This window comes from Thermobia domestica, chromosome 4 (assembly GCF_964235325.1).
Source record: "Thermobia domestica chromosome 4, izTheDome1.hap1.1, whole genome shotgun sequence".
Lineage (NCBI taxonomy): Eukaryota > Metazoa > Arthropoda > Insecta > Zygentoma > Lepismatidae > Thermobia > Thermobia domestica.
The window spans coordinates 15,445,280-15,451,279 of record NC_137457.1 but is presented as its reverse complement, the minus strand read 5'-3'; the positions used below and the strand labels follow the sequence as shown (position 1 = coordinate 15,451,279).

Below are 6,000 nucleotides of genomic sequence, written 5' to 3'. Positions count from 1 at the left end.
CGATTTTCTATAAACACCCTGTACATAATATATATACTGACACCATATTAAAGATAAATATCAACTTAAAATGAAATAAAATATGTATTATTATTCAACATGATTATATAAATATTGATTAATCTTCCTTCACCTAACATTTATTTAAAAATTATATATATTCGAATTTTTTACTCTTTGTATTACTTTTTTTTAACATTATAAAATACGACATTTCAAAATGTCATGTCACAAAGTATATCCTCGCGACATCTAACGAGTTTTTGCTAAACTACTTGCACAGCACATTTCGTCAAGAGTGAATGTGCATACTCATTTGCAAGTACTCTTGAGTTATCTCCTCTTAGAAACAACGCTTTTACAGTATCAAGTAACCAAAAATTTCCATCACTCTGAATGTTCATACTTGCCAACCAATGAAATTATTGGCCGTATCAGTAATGTTTTAACTCCGTCTCTTTCCACCTTTCCGTGGATGGAACTGTAAAAATAAAAACTTGTCACAAAGTTATTAGAACATATGCAATTAACATATTCACATCTGCACTATATAGCTTGAAAATATTAATGTTTTATTTTCATAAAAATTTTTATTCACTGATTTTAATCTGAACAGAAAGAAAATCCTGCAGCAGTGCATTGGAAATCCTGATTCTTCAAGCTACTTAGTAACTGCAAGCTCAACAGTTTTTCAATCAAGCTTTGTCAAGGTTAATTCAACTTTCTGCGTTCTATTCGCGCGTCATCGTCGACTGGATAACATCAAGTTCCAATCTTGCGTCGCAATTATTACACTAATAGTTTTAAAACACATTATTTTATATAACGACAATATCACACGATGTACGTAAATGTTTTATCTACGTCGAATGTTTATTGGAATTCACTAACAATGTTCCAATGCGTGACCTCTATTCGTGAAATTGCGTACGGGATCTCTTGCACTACGGTAGTGTTACCGACATTCAAAATTCATGCTATTACCTGACCATTACTCTATCTATCTGGCATATCCGTTCGTGAATAAATATTCAAAATGTGATATGTTAAAGTTAAAATGTTATAAAGTGATTAAAACATTTACAAGTGAAAATTATTGATTAATATGTGATCTTACTCTAATGGATATATAATTACTTGGACATTACAAAGGACTATTTAATGGATTAACTATATGGGTAAGTACCAAATTTACATGCGACTATATATATTATTTAAATACTACAATTATTTACTTGACCTAAACCTATAATTATTATTAACCTAACACTTGTTAACTGTATACAAAAATTGATTGTGATTCAGAAAATGATGGATTTTCCATTTCCTAAAAATCCTAAAGGCTTTGGTCGTTAAATACGGCAGCCTGACTTGCCGTATCATCTCAATCAACAATTGGCTACAGTCAACATATTTATAACTATCTATACATGTTTTAACAAAATCTGACGGGTTTTCAAAAATTCAAAAATTTAATTCTTCTCCATACCTAAATTTAACAAAATTAACGTGACGTGATTCTCTTTTTTTTTTTTTTCATATCAAAGACGTGACTCTTTTTCTTTTAAATCATTATCATAGACTATTTATTTATTTATTTATTTACTTATTTACCTACTTTCATTGTTTAGGATGGCCATTCCGCAACAATTACACTAGGTTAACATCTTCTTATTATTATTACTATTCTTCTTAACTTATTATACTATACTTATCTTTATATTAAATTATTAAATTATTACATTATTACATTATTTTAACACTTGCCGACAGGGCCTATAGCTTGTGAGTAGGACAACTATTGAAGAAAGTCTAAAACTACTTCTTATTTCCAACTCCGAAAGTTCTATATCTTTTCAGGGCTTCTCTTCTGCAGGAAAAATCCTCTGCATATCCCCGATAATATTTCTCCATTTCTTCTTTTCTTGCGCTTTATTCATATATTCTACATTTATATAACTATTTCTTCTATTCTCATGGAGTACTCCTAGCGCTCATCTATGCATACTTAATTATTTATCTATATATACTCGTCGATGTATGCTTAAATCTCTAAAATCAATATTTACTTATATCTTATTACTTATTTATTTATTTAACATTATTTACTATTAATTATTATTTCTACCTTCTTCTCTCTCTCCACATTTCATTATTAATTATAGTCTATGTTATAGATCTATTGATGTTCTTCTTTTACGTCTTACGTCTATAATTACTTATATTCTAAATCTAATTATCACTAAAATTTCCTTCTTCTCAATAACCACATTCCTAAATCCAACTCTCTTTTCCTCTTTCTTCCTAACTAATACAACTGAATCGATTAATCTAGATTATTTTCACTTTTATACTAGAAGAATATAATTATATTCTATCTCTACTATTAAATGCTCTACTAACATCTCTCTCTCTCTCTTCTGACTATCCTAGAACTCCTAGAATATCGACAATTTAATAACTAATTAATTCTAACTTAATTTTAATCTTACGCTAAGGGATTAGCTAAAAATGAAGGATATCTCCACCAAAAAAAATTTGCACTGCTTTCACGTGATGTGCGAGTCAATTCTGTGTCTCTTTTCAACAATCACGGAAGACTTATGTTGCATTATAAATAAATATTCTCATCGACGTTTGGTAATCACCCAATTTAACTCGAAGAGAATGGGATTTCCTTCCTGATTAGAGTTTCCCCTAATGAAAGGTTTGGCCTAATTAACAGGGTTTTCTTAATTTTAAATTTACTTCTAGACTAACTCTACTTCAATTGCATCATTCACTTTGCTTTTTTTTTTTTTCTTTTCATTCTTGCCTTTTCTTACATCTAAAATCCTAACGCAAAACTAATCACATAAAATCATTCATGTTTCTTTTCTTTTTGTTTTGCTTTTCTTCTCCATAGTCTTCCTATTTTTATTCTACGTCACTATTTAAAATTATATTAAAACTATATGCCATAAAGACATACTATCATAACCGATTGATAGTCAGATTTTCTTCCCATAATAATAATACTAATACTATAATTACCCATATATCTACGTTCTATATTACTAACACAAAATATTTCCTGAATTGTAGCCTCTTTCGCACCTCTCTTTTTCTTCTACTACCATACCTTCTTATTATCATCTTTATGAATTAGTACATATACACTTTGAAAAATAATTTCTTAAATTTGAGGAACTGTTTCTTATCTGTGTACCGAGACAATATTTTCTTAGAAATGAGATTTATCACTTCTCATTCATAAGGAAAGTAACAATATATTTTCTCGTTCCACTTTATACAACTTCATTTACTTTTCTTCATTTCTCATTAATGAGAATTTTAAACCCTTGTTTCTAAGAAAACATATTCTCGGTGCACAGATATGAAACGGTTTGTCGGATTTAAGTAAGTATTTTTAACAGTACAAGACCTAATACTGATATTTTATACACCAGTATTCTGAAAATGTTCTCATTCGTTTTCCGTTCGACCTAACTAATTTTCTACATTCTTTTTCACACTCACGTTTCTAAAGCTTCCAGTTTTTTTCATCGCTTTTGCGTATGTTCATGTTCCCTTTCCCCCCATAGAGTATAATGCTGCACACAAAACATTTTTCTCAACTCTTTATTCACAGATTAACAAAATTGACTTTTCTTCTTCCTAAATTCTCCTTTTTCCATCCCTATCCTTCCTTTTATTTCACACTGGATTTCATGTCCTCTCTAATAACAGTAACCAGCCATTGAAGATTAGTCACTTATTCTACTTCCGCCCCCCTGGTACTTCTATATTTGACATAAACTTTCCAATTATTCTTAATATTTGTACTTCTAACATTTATTTTCTTCCCACATTCTTCGCAACTTTTCCTCAATTTTTCTTACATTTATTTCTTTTCAGATTTCGCAACAAGTACCATATCATTCTTTCTTCTACTGAAATACTGTCCTCCTTATCCAGGTGTTTCAGAAAGTTGTCCTTGTGTTGATTCTCAACACCAATCATTTCGATACCTTCTTCTAACCGGCGAAATAACAGGAGAGGCAGATCTAGGACACTGACGTTGGAGTGATAGTAAGCCAAGAACACCATCAATGAAGTTGTCATTTTTGCATGTGTGTCACTGTTCGATCCATAACTTATCGTACACTGACTACACTTTTTGTGTCTTGCTTCTGCCCACCCTGTTGGTTCTTCCTATTTCTCTTTGTCGTTGTTTCAAGAGTAAAAGCATAATCTGACGTCACACAGCGGCCATTTGCAAATGGTTGTTCTTAAATACATGTATCTATTACATCCGCATCTCTGTAAATATGTCAGAAATCAAGGAGTAAAACTATGATTTCTCTGTGTAAAATTTGCTTAACACGGAGCCAACAAATAATGTTCGTGCAGAAAGTGAAATACATACAGCAGAACCGTATATTTCACAGGCTAACTGAACAGAAATAGAAATTGCTGTAAAGAAATTAAAGATTAAGATTGCGATTAGTAATTAGGTTGCTGGGCTCCCGATATCTATGGCTATGCTAGCTCGTCATGTATGAGGGATGCCATCCCTCGGCGACCACACTGTACGGGGAATTTGGCCATAAGGAAGGAGGCGTCCTGGAGTTATTATGTAAGGCACCATTCTGGCATTTGCCTAGTCAACTCTTAATCAGATATTTACCATTCGTGAAATACTTAAAAAGAAATCGGAATACGATACCCCGCTCCATCAATTGTTTATTGATTTCAGATAGGCCTATTGCTCGGTTAGGAGAAAAACATTGTAAAAACTTCCTTAATAAATTTATTGTATCGAAAAAACTAGTTAGATTATCCAAGATGTGTTTAAATGAATCCCAAGGTAAAGTCCGAGTAGGAAAATATTTCTCCACGAGCTTTCACGTCGACGATGGACTCAAAGAAGAAATACGCTATTATTTAATTTTGTTCTGGAGTACGTTATAAGGAAAATCAAAGATAGCAAGCTGGTCTAGATCTGAATGGTTTTTACCAGTTATAACGTAAGGTAATGATGTCCACGGAAATCATTTATGCTATTTGTCAGGCTAAACTCTTTCGTGCTTTCCTGAATTCTGACAAAGAATTTGAAGCTTAAATTACAGAAAACGATAATTATGCCTGTTGTGTTGTATGGTTATGAAAAGTGGTCGCTTATTTTAAGGTAACACAGACTTAAAGCATCTGAGAATAAAATACTGAGGCGAATATTCTGACCCAAGAGGAACGGAAATGGGGAATGACCAGTGGCATATTTAGGGAGAGGATTCCGGGCTTAAGCCCCCCATCCCAGAAATTTTACTTACTATAGTAAGGTATATGAAATATCTTGTAGAATTTTCACATTTTCAGGCAAAGCCCCCCCCCGAAAGTTAGCAACGCCCCCCCCCGAAACAAAATCGTAAATACGCCACTGGGAATGACGAAAACTTCGTGATGAGGACGACATAATTTATATCGATTATCAAACATTGTTGGATTGTCAAGTCTAGGAAACTCAGGAAGGCAGCTCATGTAGCCAAAATGGTAGAGAATAGAAATGCTTTCAAATTTTTAACTGGAAGTCTAATGACCATTAGGAACACTATGCGCAGATAGGGGGGGATAGTATTAAAATAGATCTCGTAGGAATAGGAATTCAAAGTAGAAACTGGATCCAGGAAGGGGGGCCCAGAGGGGCCGCTCCCCCAAAGAGGTCCGACAATGTACTTTGGTAGTTTGATGTTTGTAATTTTTTATATATTTTTATGTTTATATATTTCTTGTTTGTAATTACTCTATATGTGCCTATAACAGCACTTTCCCTTCCCCCCAAACACACATCCTGGCTACGCTACTGATTAAACCTCTGGGTTCCATACGTCGTGCCGTAGAGTTAATTACTTAGTTTAATTCGTAGGAACTGATTCGAAAAGATACCGTAACAAGACCTCTGACGTCATATTCTTACTCTTGTTCGAATTTGAATTTATTGTCAAACAAGGTGCATTTTGC

At 32.7% G+C, this 6,000-nt stretch overlaps 1 long non-coding RNA gene across 1 annotated transcript in view; it reads left to right on the top strand.

Annotated features, from left to right (window-relative positions):
- The first annotated feature begins 715 nt into the window (after positions 1-715).
- The window catches only part of LOC145683254 (uncharacterized), a 76,710-nt gene continuing 71,425 nt past the window's right edge, over positions 716-6,000 (top strand). Inside the window, exon 1 of the long non-coding RNA XR_014130983.1 lies at positions 716-1,178. This is a non-coding gene — a long non-coding RNA (uncharacterized LOC145683254). The remainder of the gene's footprint in view (positions 1,179-6,000) is intronic.